This window comes from Eurosta solidaginis, chromosome 5 (genome assembly GCF_040869045.1).
Source record: "Eurosta solidaginis isolate ZX-2024a chromosome 5, ASM4086904v1, whole genome shotgun sequence".
Taxonomy (NCBI): Eukaryota; Metazoa; Arthropoda; class Insecta; order Diptera; family Tephritidae; genus Eurosta; species Eurosta solidaginis.
The window spans coordinates 76,258,081-76,283,395 of NC_090323.1; the positions used below are offsets into that span (position 1 = coordinate 76,258,081).

At 37.6% G+C, this 25,315-nt stretch overlaps 2 pseudogenes; both read right to left on the reverse strand.

Annotated features, from left to right (window-relative positions):
- Positions 1-803: 803 nt before the first annotated feature.
- LOC137254189 (protein transport protein Sec31A-like) lies at positions 804-8,245 on the reverse strand (annotated as a pseudogene).
- Positions 8,246-8,388: 143 nt separating this feature from the next.
- LOC137254190 (cell division cycle 5-like protein) lies at positions 8,389-9,632 on the reverse strand (annotated as a pseudogene).
- Positions 9,633-25,315: the final 15,683 nt, after the last annotated feature.

Sequence of the window (25,315 nt, forward strand, 5' to 3'; positions counted from 1 at the left end):
ATAACTTTTGAACGGGTAGAAAAACTTAGCACTCGTGTTTCTGTTCTTAATGCTGCAATAACTACGTGTCCTCAGATGCCCCAATTCAAGACTTTTGTATAATTTTCTGTAGGACGCATATAGGTGCAATACTTTTTCATACTAAATTCGTAAAACATAGTATCGATGTTTCTGACCTTTCGATCCATCGATAGTTCGTTAAAACTATCGATTATGTAGCACTTTACGTGAATAGAAAACCTACCAAATTTCTACACATTGGCATCTCTTGAGCGAATTCGTCGTCTCAATATTTTTTGTGTTATTTGAATTAACGTCAACGCTTTTCAGCTCAGAAAATTATAAATGTGAAAAATGAATATACAGAAGTCCAGTGTGTTGCAATTTTTTAAAAAAGTTGAAAACTCTAAGTTCGTACCATGGTACAATGCAAAACCGCTCCACGTCATTTTACTAGTCATTTTACGGTCATTGTGACTTTCTGCAGCGGTTATATTCATAGTCACGTTTGCATGGGCGTGATGAACTTTTGTGACCAAATTTTCCGTTTCGTTCCTATTAATGTGATCGTGCATTCCGCTTCCACTTATAGGATGTGAGCATAGCACTGTGCTGCTCACACACGTCACAATGCTCGTCAAATGGCGGTCATTTTTCCGTCATTTCACTCTACATTTTCGAGCCATTTGACAATCAATTTTATTGCGGTTTTACCATTTATATAACCGCCATATAACGTGAATTTTACCTGCAGATTTACTTTACCTGGAGCAGCCATATGAATAAAATATGAACCAAAAAAATTGAATTTTCAATATTTATTATTTTCAATATTATTATATATGTACATGAAATTGGAACTTATATTAATCCAGTTCATATAAAACAGAAGAACTTTAATAATAAATAAACTCGCTTAATTGGTTTTTGTTTTCCAATCTCTTCTAAGCGAGCAAAAAAATAATATTAAGCTTTAGAAAAAACTCCAATTAATTGAATAATCTACAACTTAAAGCTTAGTAGAAATTCAGATCAAGAATATTCAAAGGTGTCGTGGATCCGATTGCTGTCGTAATTGAAGAACTTAAAAATGTACGACTATTAATTGAGTCAGACTTATTATTGTAACCCTTAGAAGCAGTATTGATTGGTTTCAAATCTAATTCCGACAGCAATCATATCACGACATCCCTTATTATATATGCACCTGAAATTGTAACTTAAATTAATACAGTTCATATAAAGAAAAGTAAGTATTTTAATAATAAGTAAACTCGCTTGATTGGTTTTCGTTTTCCAATTGAAATCTTTTCCAAGCGAACAGAAAATAATTTTAAGCTTTAGAAAAAACTCCAATAATTTGAATCAATTTAAATCTACAACTAAAAGCTAATTAGAAATTCAGATTAGATTTACTCTTTTTTTTCAGATCAAGAATATTCAAAGGTGTCGTGGAATCCGATTGCTGTCGTAATTGAATTTGAAAGTAATAAAGTAAAGTAAAATATGAATTTAAAAATGTAGGACTAGTAATTGAGTCAGACTTATTATTGTTCTAAATCTAATCATTCCAGCAATAATTCTGCAACCCTTAGCAGAAGTATTGATTGGTTTCAAATCTAATTCCAACAGCAATCGTATCACGACATCCCTTATTATATATGAACATGAAATTTTAACTTAAATTAATACAGTTCATATAAAGAAAAGTAAGTATTTTAATAATAAATAAACTCGCTTAATTGGTTTTCGTTTTCCAATTGAAATCTTTTCCAAGCGAACAGAAAATAATTTTAAGCTTTAGAAAAAACTCCAATTATTTGAATCAATTTAAATCTACAACTTAAAGCTAATTAGAAATTCAGATTAGATTTACTCTTTTTTTTTCAGATCAAGAATATTCAAAGGTGTCGTGGAATCCGATTGCTGTCGTAATTGATGAACTTAAAAATGTACGACTAGTAATTGAGTCAGACTTATTATTGTTCTAAATCTAATCATTCAAGCAATAATTCTACAACCCTTAGCAGGAGTATTGATTGGTTTCAAATCTAATTCCGACAGCAATCGTATCACATCCCTTATTATATATGTACGTGATATTGCAACTTAAATTATTACTGTTGATATAAAGAAAAGTAAATACTTTAATAATAAATAAACTCTCTTAATTGGTTTTTTTTTCCAATTGAAATTTTTTCCTGTGCAAGCACATCGCTAACCTGTGTTGGCAAAAGATATGATTATACTGTCTTCGATAGATAGTCGGACGAGCCGTTACTCGGCGAAGTAGAGATGACCGTTGTGTCGGTGGCAGCTGTTACAACAGCAGTTTCTAACTTTACACCATCCGTACAGTGTGATGAATGCTTCACTGCCTTTTCCAATTGCTTGGCGCCAGCAATTTTTGCTGTTTGTAAAGCTTTAGCTGTAATGCAAATATATAGATGGGTTAAAGTGGTTTTCGTATGTTATTCAACAACTCACCCTATACAGCCTCCTCATCGATTTTGAATATGTGTACTGTTTCAGTATTCAGATCCAGTTCGTTTGGTGCAATATTTTCGATTTGATGAATATGTATACTATCCGTTAGGCAGATAATTAGGTGCGTTCGATTCATCCATATACTGTGGGTATTTGAGCCGTAGACGCAATGGCAGATATTTTGATTCTTTTTTTAGTGTAACATTTGTAAACAGTTGGGTTTCTCTGCTGTCACCATCACCTCTAGAGAGCTATTGAAGAAACGCTCGACCAAGATAATATGTTGCGATTTACGCGCATAGATTTCTTCCACCTTGTCACAGTTATTGATGGAGAAAATGCGAAAGCCATCTTTACCATCTAATACGTAAATTGAACTGTAGAGGAAGAAAAATTTTATAAAATTTAATAAAATCAAGAAATGATAGTTGTGCTAAAATTGGGTAAAGTATTGTATGTTAAAGTATAGCGAAGTCTCAGCGGCTTTGTCCTGGTGTAAATTGAGTTTGAATAGGTTTTATTTTTCATTCTTAGAAACATGTACGAAGGTACCTGGTAAGATATTACAAATCCTCAACGCTTTTCTTGCAATAACTTAAAAAAAACCTCATATTCAAACTTCTGTTTAACTTCTAGATATCAATAGCTACCTTTTCCACCAGGAGTCACTATTGCTTCTACGCCTATGCTATTGTTTCCTACATCGATGAGCTTTGTAATAAAATAAACAGCTATCTCCCCAAAGACGAGTTTTGTCGCCTCGCGAAACCTGATATTGTCACCAACCAAATCATCGGTGACCTTATTTAAAACATGGCCGCGCCAAATGTCGACCATATGTCATTACCCTACCGACTGTCTTACACCCTAAAATCTTGGGTGTGACTTTCGATCAGGATCTACATTTTGGAGAGCATGCACTAGCAATTGTAAGGAAAATCCAAAGCTGTAATAAATATTTAATATAATTCGATAAATCGGCAGTACTTGGGGTAAATATAAATAGACGTTTGCATGGTACGCGTCTCCGATATGGTCTCCAAGCCTAAAGGTCACTCACTGGAAGAAAATACAGGCCTGCCAAAATGCTGCCCCCAAAACCGCTACGGGCTGCCTTCTTATGTCCTCGGAACACACCTGCACAATGAACCGAGAAAACTCCCAATAAGGGAAAAAATGAAATGCTAACCGAACAGTTTCTGTAGAATACCCTGAAACCTGGGGATCCCAACAGACATCTGATTGATGATCCAACACCGCTTAGGTGCTAAAGAGTCATCTCCGTAAGCATTATGAGGAAATACGGCACCTGAGAACTCAGCCGTATGAAGCAAAAAAACACAAGCAGTTCCTCAGTGAACTCCACAAACAGGCGTCGGACCTTTATGCTAGGAATTGCCCGGTGAATCCAGTACTCAAAGAACAGTACCCAAAACTTGCGGAAGAGGACCAGATACTCCCCAGGGAAAAGCGAGTCACTCTAGCTCAACTTCGATCTGGATACTGTAACAGGTTAAACTCTTACCTATCCAGAATCAAACCCGACATACAAAATGTATGCCCGCTTGCAATGTGTCCACACATGACACCAACCATCTCTTTAATTGTAATGTGGAAACTGCAAGTTTCCTTGGACTCCCGTTAGAGGATATTGATGACAATTTGTGATCGGTCGCACCTATTGGATGGGGCGATGCACTGCTACAACAACAACAACAATTCAGAATAATTGGCAATACATACCGGATCAGCGGTAACAGTCAAACATTGACTCTTTAACTCTTCCAGCACAGTTTGTAGATAAATGTACTCCTCTGGTAGTGGTGGCTTCTCTTTAGGTGGCTCTTGTTGTATTTGCACTGGTGCAGGCTGTTCTGTGTAACCAACATTTGGTGGTTGCGTATTCCATGACTGTTGTTGCTGCGACTGCTGTGATATAGCTGAAGTTTGGAAGTTCATTTGTTGTGGAAATTGCTGTGTTGTGACGATGTTATTTTGCTGCAATGTTGGATTATAGTAATTGCCCGGTGCTGTAGTTTGCGTTTGGATTGACATATTACTGTTGGCGGTAGGTGGTGGTGGCTGAAAAAGCAATAAAATAACACCGAAAAGGTTACCTAAAAATTCTCTTATATACTTGTCGTTAGTTGCATTTTACCTGATATTGTCCATATTGATCAGTATAACCACTTTGATTTTGATTTTGATTTGGATCAACGCCAAAGAGGGGATGAGTTATGGGTGCGGAAGCGGGTGCAGGATCCGGCTTTTTGGGCTGCTTGTTAAGAAGGTGAGTCTTTTATTTTTTTAATTTGGCAGATGAAATGCATACGTGGCATGCTGGTATAGTTACTTATATTAAAAATCAAGATAAAAACTGTTAGTTCCTAGTTATAGGGAAAATTAAACGCTTAATTTATGTCAGCAGGCAAAACGCTAACTCATTGCAAGTAAAAAAACGGGAAACATATATGCATGCATTCGATACCTGCCAGCTCTTTTTGAGTTAAAAAACTCAAAGGTGAATTGTGGCGGTGCCCTCAAGAGCAAACTTGGATCATCCCTTTCGTGATTAATAATTTTCTGCCAGCGTAAAATGAATAAAATTTTGATAAAGATATGTGTAAAGTTCGGAAACTTTTATGATCTGACTTTGATATTACTGATAGATAGATAATTTAATTGAGGATTGCACTGCGACCATCGGTCTTTTGTGCCATCATCTTCTTCACAGCACCTCATCTAAGCCGACTTCCTTGATGAACTTTAGCAGTTCACTTGGCTTGAGTGATTTAATGTGGGAATGCTCTGCTCCATGGTGAGCCCATAAACTTAGCCCTACGTCTTGACATACAAAAACTAGTATATACGGTTATTGTATTTGTATTTATTTTCCCAGCACAACAGTTTGGCAAAATTATATTATACCCCAGATACCAAGAATATCTGTTAATTTACATCTGAGTAAGTAAGCTGTCTCTAATCCCAATTAGAGGCACCTTGAGGTGAGAATGAATTTTGAGACAATTTGCTATTTAGTAAACTTCACACATCTCAAAAAATAGGTCACTAATTAGTGAGCAGGTCCTGGACAGATCACAATTATAAAAAATAAGTTGCCGAAATACAGTGTTATATTATTTGCTCATATGAGTTAATTATCTCTATCTGTGAGCTATATTCATTTGGTGGTTTTTTTACCTTAGCCTAGATTTAGAAAACCGAAATCATCTATCAAATTTGTAGACATCAGATGAGACTGATATGCTGATTTCAGCTGTTAGTTATACCTGCTTTGATATTCAATGGATTTTAAATGAAAAAATCCGTTTACAGTATATTTCATGGTTTATCGAATATTAAAATAATATTCAAAAAAAATTTCAGATAGATATTAGATTGCCCGGCGGCCGTCGTGGTGTGGTGGTAGCGTTCTTCGCCTACCACATCGAAGATCATGGGTTCACGCCCCGGGAAACATAAACACTTTAGAAACAAGTTTATTCCATTAGAAGAAAGTCTTTCTAAGCGGGGTCGCCTCTCGGCAGTGATTTGGCAAGCACTACGAGTGTATTTCTGCCATGAAAAGAATCTTAGTGAAAACTTCTCTGACTTGTTATGCCGTTCGGTAGGCCCCGTCCCGCCAATTTGTAGGAAAAATTTAAAGGAGCACGACGCAAATTGGAAGATAAGCTTAGCCTAAAATTTCATCGGAGGTTATCGCGTACATTTATTTATTTATTATTAACTGCAAAATTTTCTTTCATATTTTTATATGTATTACAAACTACATATTTCTCAACTTACGGCACGTGATGACTTCAATGCTGGTGGATCATTCCAGCCTGGAGGCGGTGTTGGGTTGCGCTGCAAGTTCTGCCCTGGTGGCGGTGGTGGAGACAACGCTTGTTGTTGATTACCAGAATCTGCCGGCATACCACCAGTGTAGTTATTGCTGCCAGCTAAACCAATGGGCACAGCAGGTTGCATGGGATTTGACTGCGTTGCTGTTGGCACAAACGGTGCATTAAATGGAGTTGCATTAAAAGTGGGCACTGTGGTTGTAGCGGCCATTGGCGCTGGCGCCATTGGTTGATAACCGCCACCTGCACCATAACTACCCATGGGCCCAGCAGAAGCAACAGATGGGTCAAGCAAATAGTTGGAACGTGAATACAAACCACCACCACCACCCTGCGAACTGGCATTACTAGCCGGTCGTGGTGGCTGTGTGGAAAATTTTCATTTGAGATATGTCCGGGCATAGCAACGCCTGAAAGTGGTCGTTTGGCTGCTGTAACTGGTGCCTGCACCGGTGTTGCAGATGGATTAAAAAATGTTGGAACTGTTGGCTGTTGTGTTAAAGGTGCGGTACCGCCAGGTGCTGCTGGCATACCTGTAGCATTCCAGTTACCAGTTGGTGTACTACCAAACTGGCTGGCGCTATTCATAGTCCCATAACCGCCGTGTTGTGTTTGGGGTAAATCGTGTGAAAAAGAGCTACGTGTTTTGTGTTTGCTGCTGCTGTCTTGAATGATACGGCAGACGGCCATTAATAACCATTGATCCTTTTCTATAATTTACCGCATTATATATGCGTTCGCGTAATTCCACCAATTCCATATTTTCTTCATTAGTACCCGAACCCAATCCAAATATATAAGCTAAGGCAGCTGTGAGCAGACCTTGTGACACTAATATAACACCATACTCTTTTATAATATCGGCAAAGTGACCATTTAATTCCTAAGCAATGCCTTGCTGTTGTAGCGACTTACTCATTAACATCACAATTTCCGCCAATTCTTGCAACTCAACAGTATTGGGCTTGTAATTGTTATTTTGATGCTCCAACGCCTTTAGTTGATGCCAAGCGGTGACCAATTTGTCAATACTACCCGCACACACATAACATAACATGGCATTACGGGTATATTCAATGCTTTGCGAGCGCTCTTGCAATATCCGATCACCTAAACGTTCACAAATATCAACCACTTTACGATCATTATGATTGAGTGCGGCTACTAAAGCTTCTTTCCATGATTCTATAGTACAACGATTGACAATATCTAACCAATCTCGTGTAATTAAGGCGCTTATAACCTGGCATAGCTCATTTTGCTGTTTTTGTAAGTAACGGTTATGTATTTTGGTAAGAAAATCAATGCCAGCTGTGGAGGCGATAATTAAAGCCTCTGGAATGCGTTGCGATTCGTAGCAGAGTTCGACGGCAGCTTCAAAATTTCCAGTGAGAATGGCCTCAGTGATGAGACTGTCGGGATCTGTAAAGATATAATTAAACCAATTTTAAATACAATATACAGAAATTATTTTAACGGTAAGAACAACTATGGAAAGTTCACTGCTACAACAACAATAACAACAACTATGGAAAGTTTTTGGGAGTATTACGGACGTTGGTAGTTCTTTGTTGGTTATGAATCCGGTACAATCTGGCACTAGCCTGACTACCGAACGAAGGATTTTTTTAAAATCTCTCGAGCTTTTGGTTCTGTGGATTTAAGTCGCCTCTTAGATGGCTTGCCTTATCGCAAAAATATTCGGTAACGTTTTACAAGTCGGTGCACCACTTAATTTTTATCAAAAATTATCAAAGGTAGTATGAAAAGACGCGTCTCGACCTCCGTTTTAAGAATCCGACAGCGGAAATCAAACATTTTATTTATGTCGAAAGCTATTTACAAAAAACCGTAAAATGACACCGAGAGGGTCCGAAATATGGGGCTCTATCCATAGTTTTTTTTTTTTGAATAGAACACCTTTCTGCGTTGGAGGCCTTCGGCCGCGCTTATAAAAAATTACCCTGGGTGGGTCCGGTTTGGGATCAAAATTAAATGCGCGCAGAAAAAAAAAACAATAAAACTTATGAATGTATACTCACCTAAATGGTGTGGGAATAACAGTGTTAGGTGTAGCAATTGATTGCACCTTAAGTAACACTCCTGAAAAATCTGATTCATGTAATGACGTGTTAACGCCACCCTTCAACGGTGTTTCCACATGTGTAAGCGCCATCATATTCTGTGCTTCCTGCATTATGCGATCGGTGAAAGTGTACGTGGAGTTGCTGCAAATTGTGGCGTAATAGAGTAATCGGCTAACAGCGCATCTGTGGTTTCAACACCACTTTCCCCTGCCACTTCTTTAGCTATTTCACTAGCAAGTCCCAATTTGACCACTTGCTGCAACTCGCGATCGGATATTTGTGGTTGCGGTAACACCAGTTTGGAGCGCCTTCTATCGGGTTCTAAATTTTGCAACATAGCTAGGGGCATATCATTTTCTTTACGTTGCTTGAGCTTTTGTTTATCTTTCTTGCGTTCGCGTTCTTCTTTCTCTGAACGCAGTTCACCATCCAGGTCCTGTTGGCGCATTTTATTAAAGTCTGGTTCTAGTTTTTCAACATTTTCTTCTGAGGTGTCATAGAAACCAATAGCGTGTCGCTTTTCAAATGGTATCTCTGCATTGTAGTCGATGCCTTTAACACGTCTGCGATTACCACTACCAATACCGGCAGCACGCAATTCTCTACGCTTTTGCAGTGCGGCCAATCGACGTGCTTCTTCCAATTGTTTTTCGCGTGCTTTACGCTTTGCTTTTTTGCCCTGTTTATTGGCAAGACGAGCACGTGCCTCAGACAGCATTTCCAGTTCTATTTACATTTAAATATTTTAAATTACAGCGAAAAAAAAACAAAATTTAAATTTTCATACCATCTTCATCCATATCTTTGGGATCGGGACGTGCAGGCTTCGTCTCGGGATTGGGATCAATTTCTCCTGGTTTCAGCTTACGATAATCGGCGCAATTGTACGCCATTTGGTTGGCATTAATTTGGCCAAATGCAAAAGCTTTTCATCCTCCTCCCGTGACCATTCTGTCTTCTTTATGCTAAGATCAGCCATTCGTACCAGCGTGCCTTACATTGCTTGGCAGATTTGCGGTGCAGCAGTGATGCAATACGTGACCACTGGTTTTTGTCATATTTCATTACAGCTGCTTTGAGGATTTCATCCTGAAAGTTATCAATTTAGTTAATACACGGCCAAGAGTAACCACTCGCGTCAAATGCTTACCTCAGTGTTTCTCCACACACCACATTTTATCATAATTCGTGGCATGGTGCTATATAATTGTGAATTCTTTCGATGAGCACAAAAATCAAATCAAAAATTTTTGTCGAAATAAACAGCAAAAATCATTGTATATTAAAGACTTTGGGAAAATTTTAGAATAACATCCCCCGTGTTCGGGGTAAAACTTGGTATCAAATGAAAGAGGGAGTTCTCCCGATCACAAATATATATATTTTAAAGTGCAAAAGCTTATAATTTAAAAGTTATTTGTTGTTAAAGTTTGCAAAGTTAGCAAATTTCTATAGCACTTTAAATTACAATTTACATATCTTTCAAAACCTTAATCCACATACATATCTATATAAATTGGCAACGATAAATTTAAATTGCATTTTTGTATATTTCACATTTCATTTTTGCATTGTTTTTAGATATTATAAATGTTTTATTAAATCAATCGCGCTTTTGTAGCAACATGCACATATATATATATATATTTTATTGATGACATTACAAAGCTGTGCTGCCACGCAAAAATGACACATTTTGCTATCCCTATGAAAATAATAGGTGCGAGAGAGCACGATACATTGTGGGAAAGCAAAATTTGTCAGCATGCTATTTCATTTGGAGAATTTTTCATTCCAAACCGTTACCCCTGTCAAAAATTCGTGTGGCTGTGTGCGTTTTTGGTCACACGATTTTTGCAGGGTTGTTGTTGCCGATCATCCATAAACTGCCAATCGTTCTTTCAATTTCTTCTGTCAAAAGTGATGGATGAAGAAAAATGTAACATGTAATTTTCGTCAACAAAGCCAAAACAAAAAAGAAAAAAGTTGGTTTGCTGATGAAGCTGGAGGAAAAAGGCACTTTTAACGGAAAATAAAGTCAATTAGCTGATTTTAGAAGGATATATATTTAATTTATTACTATTTATTGACATATAGCAGCCGAATCATTTCTTCAACATTTCCAGCGCATCAACTCTTGGTAATTCTCTACGACAGCATGACACTGCTAATACGCGTCCAAATATATCGAGAGAGGTGTTAAACGACGCGCATTGACCTCGACAACAATAATCCCAAGGCGGAGGTCAAATATTTTGTGTTTTTCAAGAGATATTTGCCCAAGGAACTGTAAATTGTCATTTGAAAATTTTCATGTGATTTTTCTTGTGATTGCTGTAATTGTGATGATTTAAAAAAAAAAAGTTGTGAACATAAGTGTTTTGCGCGGATACAGTTTTAGTCTCCAAACCGGTGTTGGACCCACCCAGATTAATTTTTTATAATGCAGAAAGGTGTTATGCGCAAAAATTATGAATCTCACCCCGGTTTCGAAGCACTCCGGGGTAATTTTTCGGTTTTTTGAGAATATCTCTTGAACGAGCTAAACTTTTTCTTTTCCGCCTTTGGATTATTGTTATTGGATTTGGTGCTGCATGTGATCTTGGTCTCAAAGAAATGGGATATGATAAGAGATTTATAGATTTCCTTTCGAAACATTTATATAAGCGCATCACTTCAAGATTATCACATGGTATATGTAATGGTGATCCAGAGCAAACATATAGTGGTTTATTAAATTTATCATTACTGATGGCCTTAAAAGATGTGGCGTTGTCTAGTGCCTCAGCATGTACTTCAGCATCACTGGAACCTTTGTACGTACTACGTGCGATTGGAACTGATGAGGATTTGGCACATAGTTCAATAAGGTATACGAGTTTACCGTACTGACTTGTGTAGTTAATTTGAACGTAATTTATTGTTAAATTTTTATAGGTTTGGTATTGGTCATTTTACCACCATTGAAGAGGTTGATTATATTACCGATACATGCATCAAACATGTCGAACGTTTACGTGAAATGTCTCCATTATGGGAGATGGTGCAAGAACCAATAGATTTGAAAAATATTCAATGGTCGGAACATTAATTTTGTTTATGATATATAAATAAGGGACCGTTTTGTATTGTATGCATCTTTTAATGTATGTATTTATGTATTTATATTCCAAAGCAGTTTAATGTAAAGTTAGATATAACTTTTTAGAAAGTACATATATAGTTCTTACTTTATCTGCCTAAAGTCGTTATTTTTTAGTATTAAAACTATATTGGGAAATGCTATCGCTATTGCTAAATGATTGATGTGCATTCAAATCACTGCTTAGCATCGGCTTAGAGATGACAGTACCCCTTAGTGTTGCTAATATTCGTAACACTGCAACAGGTTGCAAATAAAAGGATTTGCAGTAAATTCGTTACAATTGGTGTCAGAAGAGGAATTGTTGAACAAATTCCGAAGACTTCGAATACAACTTGGACATGGCAAAGTTGAGTGAATTGACGATCCAGCAACTGAAGGAGGAGTTGGAAGTTCGTGGATTGGCTACTTTCGGCGATAAATCCCAGCTACAAAGACTACTAAGTGTAGCTATGGTAGGCTGAGGAGTATGTCTTTCATTATGATAGCGACAAAACAACAACAAAAATGGAAGAAAAAAACGAAACACCGCAGACAGTGACGAGCACAATATCTGCACAAACATCGACAATGGCATCTCAGCTGGAGTCACAGGAGGCACGCATTTCAGAAATGGCGTCGCAAATGTCATCTCAATTGGAAGAACAGGAGACATCAACTGGAAGCGCAAGAGGCACGTATATCTGGAATGTCGACAAAAATTTCGGAACAGGTATCATCGCAGCTCTTTCCGAAACTGGAAGAGCTGGATGCAAAAATTTTACAACTCGAGGACCAAATTGCTGCCGAGATAGAAGCGTTGAAGGGTCTTATGCAATAGTTACAACTAAATCGCCCAGCTGTTCCAGCGAGCAACCCGAAGGTAAAAACTCCATCTTTTGACGGCTCTGTTACTTTCGAGGTACTCAAGCTTCAATTTGAGAAGATGTCAACAGTGAACAACTGGTGGATGGCAAGGAGCGTGTACGGACTGTAGATACGGGCGCATCTCATTCTTTAATCCGATCCTATTTGGTCAACAGGAGAGTAAAGCCATTACCTGGAGCAAGATTGCGTACGATTACTGGCGAGTATAACCAAGTCCAGGGAGAAGTGGTATGTGAAGTCTTAATTGGGGAGGTCATGGTTCTACACAAATTCGTTGTGGCAGAGATCGTTGATGAAGTCATATTGGGAGTGCATTTCTTAGTTGACTATGACATCAGGATCGATATGCAGAGAAGGATTATGCAGTATAAGAACAAGGATGTGCCACTAAACTTCAGTTTTGAGCAATGGTTCAGAAGTAAGCGAGTGCTGGTGAAAGAGATTCGACAAAAACCACAAAAGTCAAAGGCAGGAGATCGGGAAAAGATTGATATAACGAATGGGCCAAACAAATCAAAACCGAAGGTACCTGCGAGAAAAACACTGGCATTGACAAACCCTAATGGACGCACTGAAACGACTGAAAGAATTTTCAAGAAAGAATACAAGGGTGGTTTCAAGTCAGCGCGCACTAATGTTGTGAAACGTCAACACGATACTGATTATGCAAAGCCAATTCGTACAGATCAAGTCCTACGAAGTAGTTCATTGCCAAACAACAGAGTGTGAGGGAACGGTCCATGATAATGAGTAGTAGGATGAAACACAGGTACGACAAGAACAATAATTCGGAAGGTTTCTTGGAGGGAGAAAAAGGTGTTCCATTCAAATAAAGGTGTTCCATCCAAATTTCGGTGCAGTTGGGAAGACCGTACAAAGTTGTGAAGAAGATCAGTGATACCATCTTCCGCATACAAACCATTGGGAAACCAAGAAGTAGAAGAGTGGTACATTTAGAGATGCTAGCGGCGGTTAGATCGAGAGATTTGTCTGATTGGGACGATCAGACTTAGGTAGAGGGCAGTGTTACGAATATTAGCAACACTAAGGGGTACTGTCATCTCTAAGCCGATGCTAAGCAGTGACTTGAATGCACATCAATAATTCAATCAATATATCTACACATATGCACGTACACGCAGCGGAGAAGCAACGCACAAACACATGCAGATATCTTATTTGAGATGCTCCCAAAGGTATGCAATTATAATTGTTGAAGTGTCGCTCACAAATACACGCGCATATGAGAGCTACACACATACATCTGTACTTATAATTAAATACCAGTAACTAAGTAAATTCTGGAAGCGCCTAGAAGATGCAACGAGGAAATCACACAGTATAAAAGCAGCAACAGTAGAGGCGCGAGAATCAGTTCGATTTAAGCAAGCTATTGGTTGTGAAGTATCAGTGTTATTGTGAAGTAATTTAATAAAGGCCATTTTGCATTATTGAATATTGGAGTTATTTATTCAACAGTTTAGTGATACGAACGTTAGTAGAAGGTTGCGAATAAGCGGAATTGCACTAAATTCGTTACAGTATGTTCATGAATAAGTACTGATTTATTTTAAAATTTCATGAATTTTGTAAAATAAAAATTAAGTAATTTAGTAACCTAATAAATATCGAGGATACATATATACATAATACGTTTAACGTTGGAAACTCGTCATGTCGGTATTTGAGGTGCAGATTTCTTAGAAGAATATGTACTCCATGTCTTGAGATGTAATCTGTTTTAATTAAAAAAAGCACGGGTGTGTTGAGAATTTGAAATTGTGTCGCTATACCACGGAACAAAACTTCATTTTCGGGTTCAGTGCCATTGCATGGTTGTTTTGATCCAATTTTGCTTTGGCTCCTCTCTTCGGAACCGATTTTGCTTTCCGTTTAATTTTTGGATACTAGTTCGGTTGTAGTACTGACTTCAATTACGGTTCCGGGTTTTCCTTCTGGCCCTAGCCAGGAGAATTTTGTAGCAATTTCGGTTTTATGCTATGGCAAAAGTTCGACTTGGAATATTTCCGTTTTCAGCTCCAGTATCGATTATACTCCCGTTTTTTTTCTTGTCATCATATGGATGATATAAATAATCCAAAAGGAAATCTATAGTATGTAAAACATAATTGTCTAGCAAATTTTTCTCTTCGTAAACTGTTTGTGGCCCTGATAAGCAATTTTTTTTCTCTTTGTTGACTAGTGGTGGCCCTGACAAGGGCCGTTTTGCCTATATTTGTATAGCATATTTTCGCTCTTTGTAAACTAATAGTGGTCCTGAAACTAGGGGAACTTACTGCGTCTGGGTTTCACAGCTTATTCGTGGTACATTATGCATATCCGTTTGTGTGCTGCGGCTGTTCTGTGCCAAGTATTGGCCTATCGCTCCAACGGTGTCACGTAAAAAAAGCAAACATGTAGAAGGGACTTTATCAAATAGCATATATTATCTTACTTTTCCTTCATGTTCCTTCGTTCTTCCTACACGTTGTAGCGGCGAAAGTATTGTAAAATATTTTGGTAGATAACTGTAGGAATGGCCGTTGGGGACGATGAGACAACTTTCGTTTTTTACAAACTCTTGATTAGCGCTGCTAAGTCATACATAAAATTATATTTTATTTTTTATCTTACAACATTCGGGAAACTGAATATTTACATCAAAGACGGTAAATATAGCGATGGAGTAGAGTTGGGCATCAAATTCACTCTCTGAGCTCCCACAATAAGGTCAGAGGCCTAAACATGGAGCGAACAAATTAAGCCATTTTATGGAAGCTAACGCCACAAGCCTTTACTCAATTTTTCCTCTTCCTTGATCTTGCGGGGTAATTCTTTACTTTAGCTCGCAACTGTAAAAACTCGTGCAAAAATATCGGGAGAGGTGTCAAAAAATGCGTTTTGGACTCAGGACGACGAATCCGAAAGCGATAATTAAAAATTTTATTTCTGTCAAAAAATATTCCCAAAAACTGAAAAATGGCACCGGAGCGCTCCGAAACTGGGGGTGGAATCCATAGAATTTTTGCGCAGATCACCTGTCTGCATTGGCGGCCTTCGGCCGCGCTTATAAAAAATTACCATGGGAGACCAAATCTATATCCGTGCAAAACACTTTTACCCACAGTTTTTTTTGTGGGTAACAAAAAGCATCAAAATTACAACAACCACATGTATATTTTCAACTTTGTTTGTAAATATATCTGGAAAGAAATATAATTTCCGTTTTCGGATTCGTGGTCCTGGGTCCAAAGCGCGTCTTTTGACACCTCTCCCGATATTTTTGGATGAGTTTTAGTAGTTGTGAGCTGATGTAAAGAATTACCCCTTGCGGGACTGTGAAAAGTTTCACACCCGCTTTCTCCCTTCTAACGTTGCACAAACAACACTTTCCAATTTTTAAATACACAAAACATAAGTAAATTCTATTTTTTTTACAAAAATTTCCAAAACATTTAAAAATTTCTGCGCAGTAATAAATTTTCACATCAAAAGTAAATAAACAAAAAATGTAAACATAAACAAAGTTTGACATTTTATAACTAGCTTCGAATGAAAAAACATGTAAAAGCAAATGTGATGCTTTTACCTGGTTATTGTACCATGGTTCGTACAATGCGAGCTTTGTTGCAGTAAATAAAATATTGTGGAAATACCACAAACATATTTGACCATATTAAAAGAAAGCATAACCACAAACTAAAGCGTTTACTTCATGAGCCATCAACTGAAGAAAACAATTCTCTGGATATCCTATCTGATTCTGAACCAGATGTACCAAAAAAGAAGAGTGCAATCAAAGATTTCTTAAATCGGGGTATATATTATGGCGATAATTCTATAACAAAAAAACAGATAAAGCATTCATAAAGATGATTGCAGTCGATATGCAGCCATTTAGATTGTGTGAACATGACGGACTGAGAGAGTTTGTAAATGTTTTAAATAAGCAGTATCAAATGCTTAGTGGGAGCACGGTGAAAGGATCTTTGATTCCCAGTTATTATGAAGAGATTAAACAAAAATTGAGCAGGCTTTTGAATGTTTGTGAATATGCAGCTATAATAACTGATATGTGGCCTTCGACACCAAATGAAGGTACGTTAGCTTCCGACAAATTACGTCAAATGCAGAGACTCAACCATAAAAAAGAGCTAACTTGAAGAAACTTGCTGACAAGCATTTATGCATTCCCGCAACATCAGTGGCATCTGAGCGCATAATTTCGAAAGCCGGCCACATACATAGTGAAAAAAGAAACAGATTGAAAGATACCAATTTGAATAAAATTTTATTTTTAAAGCAAAATATCAAATACTTTGGTTGAAACCATATCCGCCATATTCACGATCAATAATGCAAGACTGTTCTAGATATGTGATTATCTCTGAAATATTTTGGCAGTAGGTAAATTAAATCATTTTACTGTGAAACATAACTTTTCATCTGTGTATATTTAATATAGTTTTTGTCATTAACTTGTTTGTTACATTCAAAAAGAATTCGATTTAAATAAACTTTCGTTTAATAATAATTCTTCTATATTTCATTATTTTTTTTGTTTTTTTTTTTTGTACTCTGATGCTGATTCCCAATCACCTGATTATGGCAGAGTATATAAGTTACTCCACACGCCAGGTTATGATACTTTTAATTATAAATTTCAGCTCTCCAGTTCGTGGACAACTAGTGACAGTTGGGTACGCTGTCGTGTTTTACTAGCCTCCACAGTGATGATTATTAAGCTCCGTGTATTTTCATTTGTGTCGATTATTTTTTAGTTGCGGTGGTAGGTTCACATGTTTATTACAGATTTTGAAATCTTACTACTTCAATAAGTTGTTTACAATATAATTATGAAGTGCCCTAAGATTTGCTGAGTGTTGATTTACTTACTGTAATTGACTTCCTCTTAGTTCAGTATATGTAATTATATATGTCTATATTTTATTTAACAAGTAACTATATATTTTTTTTCCTAGCTATTTCTGAGTAGCAGTGGATGTGCATTTCATATTTGTCAGGTATATTTTTCGTTTTTTTTTTTTTTAACTTTATGTGCATATCTCTATATATATGTGTATGTTGTACTTTTAATTCTTAATACATTTTTTTTTTTTTTTAATTTTTGGCTCAAACTGCGAATGCATATTTATCAGGTTTTTTTTTTTTCTTTCCGTTTTTTGACTTTATGTGCATATCTCTATAGATATGTATATGTTGTACTTTTAATTCTTATTACATTTTTTTTTTTAATTTTTGGCTCAAACTGCGAATGCAGCTTGATATCACTATCTTACACTTACATACTAGAGCCTTTTTGCTAGATTTGCATTATGTAGAAAGGTTGCCAATTCTTCAAAGTTTTTGACATCATTCGATAAAAAAAGGTCTTTTACGTTATTAAATTTGCTAAAAATACTACTGTCTCTGAAGGCACTATATCTGTTGCATTCGAAGATTAAATGGTGGGGGGTCTCGGCAGTCCGGCAGTCAGTACAGTGACCTGAGACGTTGGACCTGAATTTCTGTAGATACGTTCTACTATATGTATACCCTAGAATGAGTATGTTTATTAGTTTTGTATCGTATGGACTTAGCATGTTTTTTTTCCTTTGTACCACGGATTTTTTTCCTTCTTCGCTATAAACTCAATTAATTCTGCATTTTTTCAAATTCAAATTTTAACAAAAAATTTAATATCTTTACTGTATATAAGTAAATTAAGTCAAAATTCAACTCCAGTAATGATATGATGCAACAAAATACAAAAATAAAAGAAAATTTCAAAATGGGCGTGGCTCCGCCCATTTTCATTTAGTTTATCTAGAATACTTTTATTGCCATAAGTCGAACAAAAATTTACCAATCCTTCTCAAATTTGGTAGGAGCATAGATTCTATGACGGTAACAGTTCTCTGTGAAAATGGGCGAAATCGGTGGAAGCCACGCCCAGTTTTTATACACAGTCCACAGTCTGTCCTTCCGCTCGGCCGTTAACACAATAACTTGAGCAAAATCCGATATATCTTTACTAAACTTAGCCCACGTACTTATCTGAACTCACTTTATCTTGGTATAAAAAATGGCCGAAATCCGACCATAACCACGCCCACTTTATCGATATCGAAAATTACGAAAAATGAAAAAAATGCCATAATTCTATACCAAATACGAAAAAAGGGATGAAACATTGTAACTGGATTGGTTTATTGACGCAAAATATAACTTTGGAAAAAACTTTGTAAAATGGGTGTGACACCTACCATATTAAGTAGAAGAAAATGAAAAAGTTCTACAAGGCGAAATCAACAGCCCTTGGAATCTTGGCAGGAATACTGTTAGTGGTATTGCATATATAAATAAATTAGCAGTACCCGACAGATCATTTTCTGGATCACCTGGTCCACATTTTGGTCGATATCGCGAGAACACCTTCACATATACATCTAAGGGCCACTCGCTTTTAAAACCCTCATTAATACCTTTAATTTGATATCCATATCGTACAAACACATACTAGAGTCACCCCCTATTGGCGATATCTCGAAAAGGCGTCCACCTATAGACCTAATGCCCACTCCCTCTTAAAATGCTCAGTAACACCTTTCGTTTGATACCCATATCGTACAAACACCTTTCGTTTGATACCCATATCGTACAAACATTCTAGAGTCACCCCTGGCCCACTCTAATGGCGATATCTCGAAAAGGCGTCCACCTATAGACCTAATGCCCACTCCCTCTTAAAATGCTCAGTAATACCTTTCGTTTGATACCCATATCGTACAAACATGCTAGAGTCACACCTGGCCCACCCTAATGGCGATATCTCGAAAAGGCGTCCACCTATAGACCTAATTCCAACTTCCTCTTAAAATGCTCAGTAACACCTTTCGTTTGATACCCATATCGTACAAACATTCTAGAGTCACCCTTGGTCCACCTTTATGGCGATATCTCGAAAAGGCGTCCACCTATAGAACTTAGGATTACTCCCTTTTAAAATATTCATTACCACCTTTCATTTGATACCCATATCGTACAAACACATTCTAGAGTCACCCTGGCCCACCCTAATGTCGATATCTCGAAAAGGCGTCCACCTATAGACCTAATGCCCACTCCCTCTTAAAATGCTCAGTAACACCTTTCGTTTGATACCCATATCGTACAAATATTCTAGAGTCCCCCTTGGTCCACCTTTATGGCGATATCTCGAAAAGGCGTCCACCTATAGAACTAAGGATTACTCCCTTTTAAAATACTCATTACCACCTTTCATTTGATACCCATATCGTACAAACACATTCTAGAGTCACCCCTGGCCCACCCTAATGGCGATATCTCGAAAAGGCGTCCACCTATAGACCTAATGCCCACTCCCTCTTTAAATGCTCAGTAACACCTTTCGTTTGATACCCATATCGTACAAACATTCTAGAGTCACCCCTGGCCCACCCTAATGGCGATATCTCGAAAAGGCGTCCACCTATAGACCTAATGCCCACTCCCTCTTAAAATGCTCAGTAACACCTTTCGTTTGATGCCCATATCGTACAAACACATTCTAGAGTCACCCCTGGCCCACCCTAATGACGATATCTCGAAAAGGCGTCCACCTATAGACCTCATGCCCACTCCCTCTTAAAATGCTCAGTAACACCTTTCGTTTGATACCCATATCGTACAGACATTCTAGAGTCACCCTTGGTCCACCTTTATGGCGATATCTCGAAAAGGCGTCCACCTATAGAACTAAGGATTACTCCCTTTTAAAATACTCATTACCATCTTTCATTTGATACCCATATCATACAAACACATTCTAGAGTCACCCCTGGCCCACCCTAATGGCGACATTTCGAAAAGGCGTCCACCTATAGACCTAATGCCCACTCCCTCTTAAAATGCTCAGTAACACCTTTCATTTGATACCCATATCGTACAAACAAATTCTAGAGTCAGCCCTGGTCCACCTTTATGGCGATATCCCTAAATGGCGTCCATCCATAGAACTATGGCCTACTCTCTCTTAAAATACTCTTTAATACCTTCCATTTGATACACATGTCATACAACCACATTCCAGGGTTACCCCAGGTTCATTTTCCTTATTTTGTCTCCATAGCTCTCAACTGAGTATGTAATGTTCGGTTACACCCGAACTTGGCCTTCCTTACTTGTTTCAATTTCACTTTTACTTGTTTTATTGTGTATTTCCGCCACTATATGGTTACTTGTTTCATCTTTGTCGAGATTGTTGATAGCGCCTAAACTGTCCGTGAAGATTACCACTTTTCTTTGCTTGTTTTTTATTGCTAGCTATATGGCTTCATTTATAGCAATAAGCTCTCCGAAAGTTGATGAGACTACCTCATTTATGTTGAACAAATATGACACCCTACTCTCAATGCTATACACCGCACATCCTGTTCTGCTCACATTAACAGAGGCATCTGTAGCTAACCCATAGAAGCCTTCGCTTCTGAGGTGGTCATACTTCTCATAAAATATTGCTTTTAATTGATCTGAATTATAATTGCTTTTTGCTCCACTTAGCTCCGATTTTATTAATTCTAACTTGCCATGCCTCTGAAACCCTATGTTTGTGTTGATCCTATCAAATATGTGCTTAAATTGGGAGTATACGTGATTGTAGCTAGATTTAACCGTGCTTCCTTTCATCAATGACTCTTTTAACCCTGGGTTAAGAAGCCATTGTTTTTTTAGTTCCTTGGTTGTGAGCCACACCCCTCTTGATAGCGGTGGTAGCTCACACGCAAGTGCATATCTCGCATACGTGGGTGTGTTAGGAGGAACCCCTAGGCAGCGTCTTAGGGTATCGTTCATTGTAGTAATAATTTTCTTCCCGTATCCTTTTGGGGCATTTGCAAAAGTAGTGTTAGCATAATCCGCTTTCGACCTAATATATGTCTTGAATAGGCTGACCGCAATTTTTGGGGCCAGACCAGCTTTTATAGTCGTCAATTTTCCTATTAAATTTTTCGCTTTTACTGTGTTTTTTTAATGGATTGAACATGTTCGTTTATCGTAGGATTGTTACTAACCATGCGCCCCAACCATTTAATTTTGTCCACTTGTTGGATAGTGTCCCCGTTTATGCACAGATCAAAACTCTTTTTTGAAGTACTCATATACATGAACTGCGTTTTATCCAAGTTAAGGTCTAGGTTAATTGCATTGCATGTCCGTTTCATCTCCGTTACTTTCCTTTTAAGCATACATAATGCTTCTTCGTCCGAGTTGGCCTGGCATATCATTGCTATATCATCAGCATATAAGAATATTTGTGTATTTTGATCACTGACTTCATGTAGTTTGGCAGTATAGATATTAAACAGCACCGGTGAGAGACAGCTCCCTTGGGGTAGTCCATTTGTGATCAGTCTACTTTCTCTTCCTAGATGAAGGGTTCTATTCGAAAATAAATTGTGGATCCAATTTGCCATACTGTCATGAACCTTGTGCCGTCTTAGGGTCTCATGAAGAATGCCTAAGTCTACGCAGTTATACGGATTCGAAATATCTAAAACACAGATAAACACCTTTTCCTTGCCATTTTTTAGCTCCGCTATACTATGTAGAGCCTCATTCAAACACATATTCGTAGACCGTTTTTTTCTGTACGCAAAGCTTCTTGGTGGGATGATTTTGTTTAATTCAAAAAATTTCGTTAACACTTCTTTTACTAACATGTTAAGGCTCTTGACGATAACCGATAACAGCGAAATTGGCCTATAATTCTGGAAATCCTCTAGGTCTTTGCCCGCCTTGGGAATGGGTACTATTTTAATCTGCCGCCATTCTGTTTCAACCACATTTTTGTTGAAATGCTCCACCAGAGTGTTAAAAAGACCCTCCTTTGTTTCTATTGTAAGGTTTTTCAGCATGTCAAACGTAATACCACCGGCAGTTGATTTCTTTTTATTCAATAACAATAGGAAGGTTGAGAAGCTGAACTCAACTTCATTACTTGATGTAGACATATATTCTATATTAGCCACCCTGCTGTTGTTGATTACCTGTGTAACTTGCTTCTCTAATATTTCTAAGTATCCCTGATTATCCTCAATTGCCCATTGACCTTTATCACCATTTCCCGAATTCTTTACATTATTAATGAAGCGCCAGGCCTCTTTCGAGTTTGGGTTGCTGTTAATTTCTTCTACTTTTCGTTGGTACTGTTCACTCTTAGCCAATTTCACTGTTTCCTTCCAACTTTCCTCTTCCTTTGCCGCTTCTTCCAAATCTTGTACATTACCTGTCTGCCTTGCCTTTTTCCTTTTTGCAATGAAGACTCTGTATTGTCTTTCAATGTCCCTGTTCCACCATGCCTTGGGAGTATGTCCTTTTTCATTCAGGTCATACCTTGCCTTCCTTTTTGCTTCCACCATCTCCCTTCTAAAGCCCTTCAGGTTAACAACCCCTACTAAACTGAGATTGTCTTTGAGCCTGTGCTTTAATATGAATGAATTCGGTCTTTTCTTGTTCGGTACATCTATCATTATTGGCCTATGCTTGCTTCCTCCTATATATCCATGATGATACATGAAAGTGAGTGTCGTTGTCATGTTCGTGAATGCTAAGTCTAACACTGATTCGGTATTATTTGTTACACATAAATGTGTTGTCGACCCATCATTGATACATCTGAGATTCGTGTTTCCTGTGACCCTATCTAATTCCTTGCCTTTGGTGGTATCCACCGAATCTCCCCAATTACTCAACCTTGCGTTAAAGTCACCTAGGAGCAGGACGTTTTGAAATTTTTGTAGAAAGTGTGTAAGTCGATTTATTTCAGCCACGAAAGTCTGATTGCTTAAATTTGGCGGAAAATATGCTGAGCATATTGTAATGTTCGCAATTCTTGTCTTGTTTGAAACTTGATTTTTATAAACTTTATTTCTTTCTTAAAGCCGATGGCTACCCCACCATAGCCATCCGCCCTGGTTTTTTTAATTAAGTTTAATCCAATTAATTTGTGGTTACATTCTAGAATGTCGTGCGAAAATATTTCCTGCAGACATACTATATCTATTTTATATTTTTGATTAAAGAAATCTAGGTGACTTTTGTTAGCTTTCAATCTTTGAATATTATATAGAAGAAATTTTATTGAGGTCGTCATTGTCATGGTCTTGATTTGTATGCATTGTTAGCCTTTCACTAACATTGCCCCGACACAAGTTATTCATCAATTGTACTAAAGGTTCGTTATTATCTATCTCAAATTTTTGTACGAGCAAGGTGAGCACCTTTTCAATTTCCGACACTCTTGACCAGTTAGGATTCCGATAACAGGGTACTTCCTCCCTTTTGCTATTTTTTGGCTTATAGTTTTTGTCACCTTGTGCTATTGGCTTGCTTTTTACAACTTTATTATAATGCCTAGGTGCCAACCGTCTGTTGATCACACTATCATTGTTAATACATCCGGCGCCCGTGTTTCTGAGTGGTGGAAAACTCTCCTCATCAACCTCCAATAGGCTGAACCGATTATTATTATTAATAATACTTTGGTATGATCTTATTGCTTCGACTCTGGCCAATTTTTTGATGGTCATTATTTCCAATACTTTTTTTTCCGTTTCCCACTTCTCACAACTGTTACGATTCAATGCACAATGCTCCCCACTACCACATAGCACGCATTTATTTGGCTCTTTGCATTCCCCTACTGTTTCAGTGAATTTCTTCGGGATGAATGGTCTTAGATTGATTTTTCTTAGATCACTATTGCCTATACACGCATTTACCTGTTTATGCGACTCAAACTTTACCTTATATAAAGTTCTCCCAATTCCTTTAATTTCCTTAATTCCTGCAATCTTGAAACTTTTTATTTTTTCCAGTAGGAATAAGCCGTCCTTCATTCTCTCATTGTCAAATAAGCTACATTTTGAGGTGTCTATAAGTACATAGCAGTTACCACGATGGTACTCAGTGTATAATTCGCTTTGTCTCTCCTGTTCCCACTCAGCATCTTTTCCAGTTTTCCCATTATTAGCACTAGTCTTATTCGGCTGCATTTATCCTACCTTCTCCTGACTACCTACTTCAGCTATCTCCATCAACTCTGTTGCGGAGCCACACTGGTTCGGTCCTTCATCCTTTTTTACATTAACGCTATCATTATTATTGTATCTATTTGTAATTGTTGTATCAGTTACGCTTGGCGCCACTATACCATTTTCACTCATGTCTACTGTACCATTTTTAACCTCATTTTTTACGCATTTAGTTATTTCGCTTATTTCTTTGTGTTCCTCAACCCACTTGTTCCATATGCCTCTAGGTAAAACCAAGCCTTGTAGCGGAATTGTTGCACCGTTATGTTTGTCGGTTTTCGCCATTTTGTTTTTGCTTCTTTGAACCTTGTCCAACTTTTTCCTGATTTTTTCATCTAATACCTCTTCAATTTCAGCTTTATCCTTCTTACTCGATCTTTTTCGATACCTAGTCGTAGTATTCCTATTTCTATAATCCAGAAATTCTAAGTCCAAGTCCGTGTCCCTGTCCGTATCCATGTCCGAATCCTTTTTTTCGACCGTCGGCGTCACCGCCGACGGTCCCGCATCCACCATCTTTCTACCCCAGCAACAGTATTAAGCCCCACCAAACTTACCACGAAAAACCAAGTTTGACGCTTTTATCTTTGATTAAAAACAAAACTCACACCAGCAATGTTAAGGCACTTTGACAAAGTATAGAAATACAACTTTTACACTTTTGCATACCAAATTTACAAGCTTTTTTTTTTTAAATCACCTACCACCTTGGTCACAGAGAAAAAAACACGTCTATTCAACTCCAAAATCAGCGATGAATTGCTATATTTCATTATC